Genomic DNA, 14499 nt, shown 5'->3' with positions numbered 1-14499 from the left:
CAGGTATTAATATTATTTTGCTGCTGAAAGTTAAGAACAGGCATGCCCAAACTCGGCCCTCCAGATGTTTTGGGACTGCAATTCCCATCATCCCTGACCACTGGTCCTGTTAGCTAGGGATGATGTGCAAGCTGTTATTCAGAATTGTGCGCGCTAACCACAGCAAAATAGTGTATTGCACAAAAAGCTGAAAATAAAGACCCCACCCATTATAACTGATTGGTTAAGGAAAACCTGGCAAAGTAGCTTAATGATAAAATGCAATATATAAAACTCAAGAAAGCAAATTTATTGAGAGGTGGGCTCTGCTTTTACATTGTGGAATGACAATGCACAGCACAATATTTAATCTACTCACTTTACTTTAAAGGTCTCTCCTGCCCCCCCCCCTTGCTGTTTGATGTACACGAAGTTCCCGCTATGCAAACACTCGTACGAATATTCATTTATCTGAACACAAAGAATTAGTACCCAAACTTTGCTATACACACTGCAGGTTCAGATATCCAAACATCTGGGCTTGCATATCGTACTGTAAACAGATAATCGGTGCTTTTTTTTTCTTTTAAAAAAATGTTTAGGGGTATTCTCATTTTCCTACTCATATTGAAATACTGCCCCTTGATGAGGCCAAACTTAGATTCACAAAATGTCAAGGGGTATGCGTCCCCCCCCCCCAGGAAAAAAGCACTGATCAGCCTTAAACAAACCTCACTTTTTTGTGTTTTTCTGGTCTGCGGAAGCTGTTTCGATGGAAACCATGGTGGGATCAGAAAAATAAGGGAGTATTTGCCCCTTCCTTGTTTCACTTCTGCACAGTTTCAGACGGTTTCTCTGGGTTTCCCTTTTCTCATTTTGGGGTCCACATTCGTAGTTGGGAACGCATTAGCAATTCCTGCATAGGAATCAATCGGAATCGCTGACTTGTTACGCGAACGCCCGCCTAACGAACAATTTCCTGCAAACGCATTGCGTTTTATAGCGGGACCTGCATGTATCATGGTCTTGGCTAGAAAGTTCAATAATATAGTAATAATGAAATAATTTTTAAAGGGGGGGGGGAAGAATGGTGTATGCATCAAACATGAAATACAGCTGCAATCGAAATTATTCACCCCTCCCATTGCAAATCAGGTTCATTATCAAAATGTACAGACTTTCAGCTGTTTGCAATGAGCAAAGCAAACAGAAGCAATTGAAATGGCTCAACTTGACAGAGGCTTTGAGTGGTTTCCCCCAAATTCAGCTGAAAATGCAACTCACTACAGTGGACGCTCGGGTTGTGAACGTGATCCGTGCGGGATGCACATTCGCAACCCGCAGCGGCGTGTCTGCGCACGCGCGGGTTGCGATTTGGCACATCTGCGCATGCGCAAAGCGCAATTTAGCACTTCTGCGCATGCGCGACCGCCAAAACCCGGAAGTAACCCGTTCCAGTACTTTCGGGTTTCGGCGGTCTGTAACCCCAAAAAACACAACCTGAAGCGTCTGTATCCCGAGGTATGACTGTATTTGCTCATTGCAAACAGCTGAGAGTCTACACATGTTGATAATGAACCTGATTTGCAATGGTGAATAATTTTGATTGCAACTGTATATACATATATAGATATATCTATATACTCAGAATTATGTCCTGATAATCTGTGCTGGGCAATGACAAACCTAGACAGCATCTTAAAAAGCAGAGACATCACCTTGCCAACAAAGGCCCGTATAGTTTAAGCTCTGGTTTTCCCAGTAGTGATGTATGGAAGTGAGAGCTGGACCATCAAGAAGGCTGATTGCCGAAGAATGGATGCTTTTGAATTCTGGTGCTGGAGGAGACTCTTGAGAGTCCCATAGACTGCAAGAAGATCAAACCTCTCCATTCTGAAGGAAACCAGCCCTGAGTGCTCACTGGAAGGACAGATCCTGAAGCTGAGGCTCCAAGACTTTGGCCACCTCATGAGAAGAGAAGAATCCCTGGAAAAGACCCTGATGTTGGGAAAGATGGAGGGCACAAGGAGAAGGGGACGACAGAGGATGAGGTGGTGGGACAGTGTTCTCGAAGCTACCAAGATGAGTTTGACCAAACTGCGGGAGGCAGTGGAAGACAGGAGTGCCTGGCGTGCTCTGGTCCAGGGGGCACGAAGAGTCAGACACGATTCAACGACTAAACAACAACAACATATTGCCAGAATTATGTCCTGATAATATGTGCTGGCCTCCCCACCAGCACGTCCTCGTCGGCCCTCCTTCTCGGCTCTCAGGAGTCACGACACAACCCCGTCGTGAACGTTTCTCTCTGCGCCCGGGCAGACGGTCCGTTTTGTCTGCCCGCTTCTCGAGACGACGTGGTGAAGGGGCAGCGGCATTGTGCTGGAAGAGGCGTCGGAGGACCCAGCTGAGGAAGAGGAGCCTCTTTTCCTCCCCTGACTGCGGCTATTAATACGGCTCCTATTATGCCGCCGGGTGTCTGAAGTCCCCCTTGGAGCCAAGGGACACAGAATGCGGCGCGTCTCAGAACAAAGGCTGCCTGCTTTGCGCTCCTTTGAAGAGCCCTTCACCCACCAGCGATTACCTTGGGAAACGAGGCTCCACTGGAAGGAGAAGAAGGAGGAGAGGCAGGAGGGAGGATCGCGGTCGGGGAAGCAAGGGGGGGGCATGTTATAAAGGTAAAGGTACCCCTGCCCGTATGGGCCAGTCTTGACAGACTCTGGGCTTGTGCGCCCATCTCACTTAAGAGGCCAGGGGCCAGCGCTGTCCGGAGACACTTCCGGGTCACGTGGCCAGCGTGACATCGCTGCTCTGGCGAGCCAGAGTCGCACACGGAAACGCCGTTTACCTTCCCGCTGGTAAGCAGTCCCTATTTATCTACTTGCACCCGGAGGTGCTTTCGAACTGCTAGGTTGGCAGGCGCTGGGACCGAGCAGCGGGAGCGCACCCCGCCGCAGGGATTCAAACCGCCGACCTTTTGATCGGCAAGTCCTAGGCGCTGAGGCTTTAACCCACAGCGCCACCTGCGTCCCCTGGGGCATGTTATAGATGCTGGCAAATTCAGGGTGAAGGAGAGGGCTATTGGAGGCTACAAGCCATAATGGCTCAGCTCTGCCTTTCATGGTCAGAGGCAGCAAGCCACGGAAGAAGAGAGAACTTAGAATAGGGGCCAGCAAACTTTTTCAGCAGGGGGCCAGTCCACTGCCCCTCAGACCTTGTGGGGGGCCGGACTATATTTTGAAAGGGGGGGGCGAAATGAACAAATTCCTATGCCCCACAAATAACCCAGAGATGCATTTTAAATAAAAGCACAAGTTCTACTTGTTAGCCAAACAGTGGTACCTCAGGTTACATACGCTTCAGGTTACAGACTCCGCTAACCCAGAAATAGTGCTTCAGGTTAAGAACTTTGCTTCAGGATGTAAACACAAATTGTGCTCCGGTGGCACGGCAGCCGCAGGAGGCTCCATTAGCTAAAGGTTAAGAACAGTTTCAGGTTAAGTACGGACCTCCGGAATGAATTAAATACTTAACCTGAAGTACCATTGTATTATATAGCAAAAATATTTCAATTTATTTCCTGTTGCTCTTTTGTTGCCCTGTAGGGCACATCTGCATAGACCAAGACAGGGGTCAGCAGATGTTTTCAGCAGGGGGACGGTCCACTGTCCCTCGGACCTTGTGGGGGGCCAGACTATATTTGGAAAAAAATAAATAAATGAACGAATTCCTATGCCAGATGTGGACAGAGGAGCGTGACCAGGAGGATGATGGGTGTGGAAACCAAGCCTTGGGATGAACGGTTGAGGGAGCTGGGCATGTTTAGCTTGGAGAAGAGGAGACTGAAGGGAGATATGAGAGCCATCTTTAAAATACCCGAAGAGCTGTCACCTGGAAGATGCTAAGGAGAGTGGGAGCTGAACCAATGCAAGAAAGGGTCATGTAGCCAGAAGGACTAAACTGCTACTGGGACAACGGGACACCGTGATGAGTGCCAGAGCACATGGAAACGCTGTTTACCTTCCTGCCACAGCAGTACCTATTTATCTACTTGCACTGGCATGCTTTCGAACTGTTAGGTTGGCAGGAGCAATCGGAGCTCACCACCATTGCACGGATTCGAATTGCCAACCTTCCGATCGGCAAGCCCAAGAGGCTCAGTGGTTTAGACCAGGTACTGCTGCGGCGGGAAGGTAAACGGCATTTCCGTGTGCTCTGGTTTCCGTCACGGTGTCCCGCTGCGCCAGAAGCAGTTTAGTCCTGCTGGCCACATGACCCGGAAAGCTGTCTGTGGACTAACGCGGGTCCCTTAGCCTGAAAGCAAGATGAGTGCCACAACCCCATAGTCGCCTTTGACTGGACGTAACCGTCCAGGTGATGTCTCTGCTTTTTTTAAAAAAAAAAGCAGAGACATCACCTTGCCGACAAAGGTCCGTATAGTTCAAGCTCTGGTTTTCCCAGTAGTGATGTATGGAAGTGAGAGCTGGACCACAAAGAAGACTGATCGCCGAAGAATGGATGCTTTTGAATTCTGATGCTGGAGGAGTCTTGAGAGTCCCATGGACCGCAAGAAGATCAAACCAATCCATTCTTAAGGAAATCAGCCCTGAGTGCTCACTGGAAGGACAGATCCTGAAGCTGAGGCTCCAAGACTTTGGCCACCTCATGAGAAGAGAAGACTCCCTGGAAAAGACCCTGATGTTGGGAAAGATGGAGGGCCCAAGGAGAAGGGGACGACAGAGGATGAGATGGTGGGACAGTGTTCTCGAAGAAACCAGCATGAGTTTGCGGGAGGCAGTGGAAACCAGGAGTGCCTGGCGTGCTTCGGTCCATGGGGTCACGAAGAGTCAGACATGACTAAACAACTAAACAACAACAACCGTCCAGGGGTCCTTTACCTTTTACCTTATGTGTAAATAAACCATATATCATTAAGACCCAACAGTCTCCACTGTGCTTCATTCCCAAAGGTAATACAGATCCCAGGTAAGCATCTGGAACCCTTGGAATTTTGCTTCCCTTGGAGACTGCGGTTTGCATGCAATACTATAAACACTCATTAATTTAAAAGGAATAAATCCCTGGCCACTCACCAATGGCCAGTGGCTTTGTTTCTGAATTTAGCTGATTTTTGTTTCCCACAAAGCCATGCCCATGTAAACGTCTATTTATTTAGTGGGTTTATATATCACCTGTCGGGACGCGGATGGCGCTGTGGATAAAACCACAGCGCCTAGGACTTGCCGATCGCATGGTCAGTGGTTCGAATCCCCGCGGCGGGGTGAGCTCCCATCTTTTGGTCCCAGCTCCTGCCCACCTAGCAGATCGAAAGCACCCTTAAATGCAAGTAGATAAATAGGTACCACTTTATAGCAGGAAGGTAAACGGCGTTTCTGTGTGCTGCGCTGGTGCTGGCTCGCCAGAGCAGCTTTGTCACGCTGGCCATGTGACCCGGAAGTGTCTCCGGACAGCGCTGGCCCCCGGCCTCTTAAGTGAGATGGGCGCACAACCCTAGAGTTGGACACGACTGGCCCGTACGGGCAGTGGTACCTTTACCTTTATATCACCTGTCACCAAAAAACGAGGTGGATAGCAAAAATTCATTGGAAACACAACACAGGAAAGCATAGACACACAAAACCCAGATTAATTAACAGTGACTGATAGCCCATAGTTCAGCATTCTGTTTTCACAGTGGTCGACCAGAAGCCCTAATGGGAAGTCTGCAAGCAGCACCAGAACATAAGAGCCCTTCTCCCCTCCTACAGCCGCTTCTGACAATGGATGCAGTGCATAGCCCATGTGCTAGCAGCCCTGAATTGCCCTCTCCCCCATGCATTCACCTAACCTTATTTTAAAGCCACAAAGATTGGTGGACACCACTGTCTCCTGTGTCAGAAAGTTCCGCAGTCTAACTCTCCAATGTGTAAAAATTTTATCTGTTCTAGAGCAAGAGAGAGAACTGAGCGGCACAACCGCTTGGGTCGGGGCAAAAAACAAAGTTGCCCCAACCATAGGAGCCCTTGATAAAATATTTGAGCGGGCCATGAGCCCCCAAAGTTGACGGGCATTGCCATTCAAATGGCATGCATGTGCCCCGCCATATGACTGATTATGCCGGGCGAAGCTTACCTGCTCCCAAATATCTTATTCAAGTTGGCACCCCTGGCACCGGCTGGCACCTGCCACTCAACGCAGGCTTGTTTACACAGGGATTGATTGACAGCGCCTCGCTCCCCCCTCCCTGACTCAGAGCTGGATCCTGTTTTCCCAGCCGCTGGCGAACAACCGCCTTTGCTCACCTGCCCTTTGCTGGGATGCGTGGAATTAGCCCTCAGACAACCTCCTGCCACACAAACCTTTGCATTTGCAACACCTCCGACCTGCGCTGGCCTGTCCCTCAAACCGCAGCCTCCGTGCTCAACTGCTCCAGCCACTCCGCCCTTGGCAAGGTCTGGCGACTTCGCCCGGCTCTTCTTTTTTATTATTATTTTTTATTATTTTTAATATGCCTGTTGTCTTTACCTTTACGCTGGACATGTTTTCAGGTGTACACAATTTCCTCCCCTATACAGTGGTGCCTCGCAAGACGGAAAGAATCCGTTCGGCGATTCTCTTTGTCTTGCGAAGCAAGCCCATTGACGGCTTAGCGGATTAGCGCTATTAGCGGTCTAGCGGCTTTTAGCGATCAGCTGTTAAGCAGCTTATCAGCGGAACAGCTGATAAGCGGCTTAGCGGCTTAGGAAAGGGGGGGGAGCGAACAAAACCTGCGGGAACTCGCAAGATTTTTTCGTCTTGCGAAGCAACCCCATAGAGAAATTCGTTTAGCGAAGCGCCTCCAAAACGGAAAACCCTTTCGTCTAGCGGGTTTTCCGTCTTGCGAGGCGTTCGTCTTGCAGGGCACCACTGTATTCAATAAACATTTCCCAGTCTTTTTTAAAAAACGTATGTTCTTCTTGTTCTCTTATTCTATATGCTACAGTATTTTCCATGTATAAGACGATGCTTTTTGCTTAAAAAATCTTGGGGAAAAACAGGTGTCGTCTTATAGACGAATAGTGAATGCAGGGGGTGGGGATATGCAATTAATGGCAGCAGCAAGCAGGAGATAGGCAGCAGCGATTGGGCCGGTGATTGGTGGCTGCGGCAAAGCCTGCTGGCGATTGGCTGTGGCTGCGGCAATTGGGCAGGCGATTGGCGGTTGTGGCAAGGCGATTGGCGGCTGTGGGGGCATCTTATACACGGAAAAATACGGTAGGGCTGCAAGCTGCACATATTCTATCAGTTTAAGTTGCCATTCTTCTTTAGTTGGGACGCTGCTCGTTTTCCATTTTTGGGCTAACAAAATATGGGCCACAGTAGTAGCATACATAAATAGCCTTTTTTGACACCTGGGAATTTCTGTCTGAATTATCCCCAACCCAAAGGATGGTCTTAATTCATTTTATTAATTAATCGTTATTATAATTGCTATATATTTATTTGTGCCTCGCCTTTGCCTCTCCTGACAGGGACTAATTACCAATAAATATAGTAGAAGGTCAAGCAAGTAAAATAAGAGAGCGAGACAATTAAGTATATAAAGAGGAGTGGAATTTTTTTGTGGAGAATCTGGAAAATAACTGTAAAGAAGTGAAAACGCTAGCAGCATTTGGGCAAATTCAACAGCATAATATATAACAAAGGAAAAATAAGGGGAGAAAGTGATCTAAATGGATATATAAATAATATGCAGGAATGGTGGGGAAATCAAAGGAACCAGGAAAGAAGGGAAGTCGTTGAATGTTTTTATTACAGAGAAAGGTATAAACGGTGGAAATGTATATTTGAATGTGAATGTGTTTTCGGAAACGGTAATAATGAAAATTATATTTTATTTTTTTAAAAAAATATACAGATAAATATAAGAACAGTTTAAAAAACAGAGGGCAGACCTAGTCTACAACATTCCTCAGATGAAAATGTTCTTATTGTCATCCGACAAATGTTGGTGAGCATGTAATTGTCACATTTTCTCTAAAGGTAAAGGGACCCCTGACTGTTAGGTCCAGTTGTGGACGACTCTGGTGTTGCGGCGCTCATCTCACTTTAATGGCCGAGGGAGCCGGCGTTTGTCCATAGACAGTTTTTCCGGGTCATGTGGCCAGTATGCTTCTGGCGAACCAGAGCAGCGCACAGAAACGCCGTTTATCTTCCCGCCGGAGCGGTACCTATTTATCTACTTGCACTTTGAGGTGCTTTTGAACTGCTAGGTGGGCAGGAGCTGTGACAGAGCAATGGGAGCTCATCCCATCACGGGGATTCGAACCGCCAACCTTCTGATCGGCAAGTCCTAGGCTCTGTGGTTTAACCCACAGCACCACCCACATTTTCTCTAAAGAGCCCCAAATGCTGCAATCTTTCTTCATTGGGGTGTCACTCCACCCCCTTGATAATTTTGGTTGCCCTTTTCTGAACCGTTTCCAACTCTATGATATCCTTTTCAAGATGAGGTTACCAGAACTGTTGATAGTACAGTGGTACCTCGGGTTAAGAACTTAATTCGTTCTGGAGGTTGGTTCTTAACCTGAAACTGTTCTTAACCTGAAGCACCACTTTAGCTAATGGGGCCTCCAGCTGCTGCCGCACCGCCGGAGCATGATTTCTGTTCTCATCCTGAAGCAAAGTTCTTAACCCGAGGTACTATTTCTGGCTTAGCGGAGTCTGTAACCTGTAGTACCACTGTATTCCAAATATGGTTGCACCGCAGATTTGCAGAATGGTATTAAGATTAGGGCTGGGTGATATATCGATATATTGTCCAAAACCGGTTTGAAATCTATATTATGATAACGGTTTCACAATTTTTGACCTGGCAATATATCGCGAATCATGATGTGTGCTTGTGCTATGCAAAATCACCATGTGGGGAAAACTGTGAAACCAGCCAACGCCTCTACAAAGTTCCACCCTTATTTCTGACATTGTGTTATATTGGTACAGTGGTACCTTGGTTCTCAAACTTAATCCGTTCTGGAAGTCCGTTCCAAAACCAAAGCGTTCCAAAACCAAGGCTTGCTTTCCCATAGAAAGTGATGCAAAACGGATTAATCCGCTCCAGACTTTTAAAAACGACCCCGAAAACAGCAATTGAACATGAATTTTACTATCTAACAAGACCATTGATCCATAAAATGAAAGCAAAAAACAATGTACTGCAGTCGCACAATCAATCAATCAATCAATCAGTGGCTGAACTGGGTTCCACACAGTCACAGAAACAAAACAAAAAAGAGCTGCAAAAACGCAAAATAAATAGCAAAATAGCAAAAACAGACAGACCTCGGCGTAACACTCAAATCGGAAGCGTAACACTCAAAATGGAGCACGTTCAACTTCTGAAAAAAGTTCGCAAATCGGAACACTTACTTCTGTGTTTGCAGTGTTTGGGTTCCAAGTTGTTTGAGTACCAAAGCATTTGAGAACCAAGGTACCACTGTATATCGCGATGTTTAGTTGGTGATTTATCACGATGTTGAAAACCAGATATCGCCCAGCTTTAATTCTGATACTGGCAGTTTTGTTTTCAACATTTTCCCTAATTATCCCTAGCATGGAGCTCGCCTTTATCACAGACAATGCACACTGGGTCGACAACCTCATTCAGCTCATTCCTGTGCAGCCACTGCCAGTTCAGTCCCTACTAGCAAAATGTGAAATTATGGGGTGGGTTGTTTCGCCTCGATAAGCATCCCTTGTGGGAAGGTTACTGGAGTGCTTTTGTGGCTAGACACAGCCTGTGGATTATCCTCTCTCCAAGTCAGAGGGAATACACATTATTTATTCACTACAAACCGGAAACCAAAGCTTGGCTGGTTAATACAAATCAATAGGTAGATTTCAGCAGCCTCACCACCTGGGTCCTTGGGGCTTCAAAGCTCCTTTCCCTGCCCACTGTCTTCCTGTCAACATCACTGTCCATTGAGAGGCAGTGTGGTGTAGTGGTTAGAGTGTTGAGCTGGGACCTGGAGACCAAGGTTCGAATCACCACGTAGCAGGGAAGCTCTCTGGGTGACCTTGGCCCATTCGCAAGGGCTCAGCCGGAGTGGTTTAGCAATCAATCGCCAAGAAACTCTGGGAATTACAGCTCTGGGAGGGGTATAAGGATGGCCCCTAACAACTCTCAGCTCTTTTAACTGTTGCAGGAATTTATGTATAGGTTGGGGGGGGGGGGGTTGCCCCTCCAGCAGATATCATGCACATGCAGCCCACTACCAAAATCAGCACAATCACTTTTTGACTTGTCCCCACGAAACACTTCGTCACAATTTCTTCCTATCTATCCCAAGGGCCTCTGCTGCAGAATACCAAATGTAACAATTCACTGATAAATGCATCTATGTACTGGCTCACTGGGAAAACTTCAGAAATTCATCTAGACATGTAAGCTCAGCTCCTCAGCAGCCCCTCTGCCCGAGTGATAATTCCTGGCATCCTGATACCTGAGAGCCAGACAGGTAGCCATTCCAGAAATAACAAACCCAGATGAAGACAAAAGGGTGTGATGAACTTGGCTGGGAAACAGGGAAATGTAAATATATTTTTTGTTACTCTTGATGGGTGTTTGGTGGAGGGCAAGGGGAACCATGGGGCAGGGTCCAGGATGCTCAGATTACTGCCACCAGACCTCCCCTTTCATGACGTATGAGTGATGTAGTTTGGGGGGTGTAACATGGGGACCCGGGTGGCGCTGTGGGTTAAACCACAGAGCCTAGGACTTGCTGATCAGAAGGTCGGCGGTTCGAATCCCCGTGACGGGGTGAGCTCCCGTTGCTCAGTCCTTGCTCCTGCCAACCTAGCAGTTCGAAAGCACATCAAAGTGCAAGTAGATAAATAGGTACCGCTCCGGCGGGAAGGTAAACGGTGTTTCTGTGCACTACTCTGGTTCGCCAGAAGCAGCTTGGTCATGCTGGCCACATGACCCAGAAGCTGTGCGCCGGCTCCCTCAGCCAATAAAGCGAGATGAGCGCCACAACCCCAGAGTTGGCCACGACTGGACCTAATGGTCAGGGGTCCCTTTACCTTTAACATGGGGATTAGCAGCTAATAAAAGTTTGGGTTCTCTTTTGTTCTGGGCTTCCATCTTGTTCCACCTGGTGGCAGGTGGGAGTCCTGTGGCGACAGTCTTCAATCAAGACCAAGCCTACTGGCTGCTGTTTTGCTCTCGTATTCCTGGCTGGGGTCCTTGTTTTTTGTCCAATGGAGCCCACAGATTTCTCCGTTAACATAACTACAACTCCCAGAATTCTTTGGTGGGGGAGCCATGACTGCTTAAAGTGGTTTCACAGTGCTTTGGATGTATGAGATTGGGAACATTGGGATGAAGCGATTATGTTCTCCTGGGTTTCCAAGCTGAGGAAAAACTGAGTGTAGTCGGGCAAGCACTCTGGAAAATATCCGAAAGGGAAACCAGAAGCATTTTTACTGGGCATTGTGGGGAGTGATATAAATAGAAAGGAATATAAGCTCTTTTTATATGCAGTAACAGCAGGCCCAAAAATGGAAGCAAGAAGAGTTACCGTCGATTGAAGAATGGAGGATGAAGTTAATGGACTATGCAGAACTAGATAAACTAACAGGAAGGATACGAAACCGGCAGGACCAGAAATTCACGGAAGACTGGAGTAAATTTATGGAATATTTGAAAAGTATTTGTGAAGATTAGACGATGTTTGTAGGTTTGCAAGAAGTTTTGTGAGGAGTATTAATGGAAGTATTGCAAAAATGGAGAAGGGGAAGGATGATTTGTTAAGAGATGTAAAGGCAAAATAAAGTTAAGAAGTGGTGAAGATGGTGGATCATCAGAGGTGCTGATGGAAGTCTAAAAAGATTGTATAAGTGATAAGTTTTGTGGTACATTTTATAATTGATATGTTAGAATCAATAAAAAATATTTTTTTATAAAAAAGGAAAATATCTAAAAGGAGAAATATTGAAGGCCCAAATGCAGACAATTTCAACAAGAAGGAAAAGTGGGACGCGTCTGTTTGGCTTCAAAAGGAGCTTGCAGATGAGATGAGCTTTAAGAAGAGCATGTATAAGAAATGAAAGATAGGGGAAATCACAAAGGAGGAGTATACACGAGTAGCAACCATTGCAGAGAGAAGGTCAGGCTGGCTAAAGCTCAGAATGAGCTCAAGCTTGCAAAGGGAGGTTAAATATAATAAAAAGGTTCCTTTGGCTATGTTAGAAGCAAGAGGAAGAACAAGCAAGTGGTAGGTCCTCTACGTGGGGAAGATGGGAAAATGCTATGGGGTGACAGAAAAAAGACAGAACTGTTCAACACCTACTTTGCCTCCATCTTCACCCAAAAGGAAAGCGATGCCCAACCTGGTGATAAGAGAATAAATGATGGAAGGAGGGAGCTGCAGCCCAAGATAGGAAAAGAGGCAATAAGGGAACACCTAGCTACAGTACTTTAAATTAATTCAAATCTCCAGGGCCTGATGAGCTGCACCCAAGGGAACTAAAGGAGCTTGCGGATGTAATTTCAGAGCCTCTGGCTATAAGCGTGGAGAATTGTTGTAGAACAAGTAAGGTCCCTGCAGAACTGGAGGTGGGCCAATGTTGTCCCCTTCTTCAGAAAGGAGGAAGAAGACGACCCAGGTAGCTACCGACCGGTGAGCTTGACATCGATACCAGGAAAAGTCCTAGAAAAAGATAATTAAATGGTTGGTTTGTAAGCACTCTAGGTAAAGGTAAAGGTACCCCTGCCCGTACGGGCCAGTCTTGACAGACTCTGGGGTTGTGCGCCCATCTCACTTAAGAAGCCAGGGGCCAGCGCTGTCCGGAGACACTTCCGGGTCACGTGGCCAGCGTGACATCGCTGCTCTGGCGAGCCAGAGCCGCATACGGAAACGCCGTTTACCTTCCCGCTGGTAAGCGGTCCCTATTTATCTACTTGCACCCGGAGGTGCTTTCGAACTGCTAGGTTGGCAGGCGCTGGGACCGAGCAGCGGGAGCGCACCCCGCCGCAGGGATTCGAACCGCCGACCTTTCGATCGGCAAGTCCTAGGCGCTGAGGCTTTAACCCACAGCGCCACCTGCGTCTCTGTAAGCACTCTACAAACACACAATTGTTGCCTTCACACTTGCCATATAGACATACACGTAAGGACACCCAGCATGAAGAATTGTCATAGTTCATTTTAACTTTTTTTTTTGTTGCACTACGGCATGGGTAGGGAAACTAAGGCCCGGGGGCCGGATCTGGCCCAATCGCCTTCTCAATCTGGCCTGTGGATGGTCTGGGAATCAGCGTGTTTTTACATGAGCAGAATGTGTGCTTTTATTTAAAATGCATCTCTGCGTTTTTTGTGGGGCATAGGAATTTGTTCATTATTTTTTCCAAAATATAGTACAGCCCACCATATGGTCTGAGGGATGGTGGACCGGCCCACGGCTGAAAAAGTTTGCTGACCCCTGCGCTAGGTCTGTATCCCTGCCCTCTCTGTTCACCAAGCCCTCCACATTAACCCTTAAAGCATCCCTCCCCACATCATGCAACTACTAAGCTCACTTTCCACCTTTCCAACGCCGTTACTTCATGCAAAGCCAGGATTGCGATGCAGCACTAGGAATCCTCCACTAGGGGCTGCGTGACGACAGCCTTACATTTTTATGGCTATAGGCAGAAAGAGCACCCAGCTTTACTGTTTCAGCATCAGACCAGACATGGACCTTGTATGACCATTGGCCATGCTTGTCGCTGAACCTGATGGGAGCTGGAATTCAACAATGTCTTGGAAGGAGTCCCCTGCCCCACTAGTGCAAGAGATCTCCTGTCTGTGCTGTCGTACAATTTCCCTGCAATGTGGCGTGTGTGATTTTTAAAGACATTCTGGCTCATTTATTAAGAAGCATCTTTCATGTCTGGTTTTAAATGTCAGCCAAGTTGCGGGCCTGAAGTTCAAATAGTGGGAGATAGATACACACACTCTATATGGAGCTTCCTTTCACTTGATCTCGAAGCTGCAGTCAGGGCAGAATGCTGCAGCACAATTGCTGACAGGAGTAAGGCCTCATCGGCATATGACTGTTGGGCTCAGAGATCTAAGGTTGTTGCCGATTTGCTCTTGGGTCAAGATCAAAGTCTATTGATCCATAAAGCCCTTAACTATCTGGGACCAGTTTACGTGTGAGACTGCCTTACCCCATAAACCATAGCTGTCAACTTACAGATTTGAAAATAAGGGACCAGCAGCCTCGAAAATAAGGGACCAGCAGCCAAAATAAGGGATTTTCCAAGGGGCATAGGTATGTTCAACTTCTGAGCCCCTCCGAGCCAAAGGCAGAAAGCCCAGCCAGCAGCCAAACGAAGCCTCAAGCGGTGGTTCCCACAGCGCAGCAACCCAGCAAAGGGGATGCAGCAAGGAAAACCACCGTCACCTCTCCACTGGGAAGCGCTGAGCAAAGGCAAGTCCCCAGGCAACGTGGCCGATTTGATTGGCACAAGGCATGCAAGCTCCACCCTCCAGTCGT

General features: G+C 47.5%; 1 protein-coding gene across 1 annotated transcript in view; it reads right to left on the bottom strand.

Moving 5' to 3' along the window:
- LRFN1 (leucine rich repeat and fibronectin type III domain containing 1) overlaps window positions 1-14499 on the bottom strand; it is a 144536-nt gene that overhangs the window by 18268 nt on the left and 111769 nt on the right. The gene's annotated exons all lie outside the window — the stretch shown is intronic.

Source organism: Podarcis cretensis (genome assembly GCF_951804945.1).
Source record: "Podarcis cretensis genome assembly, chromosome: 8".
Classification (NCBI taxonomy): Eukaryota; Metazoa; Chordata; class Lepidosauria; order Squamata; family Lacertidae; genus Podarcis; species Podarcis cretensis.
This window is presented reverse-complemented; position numbering and strand designations above follow the sequence as displayed.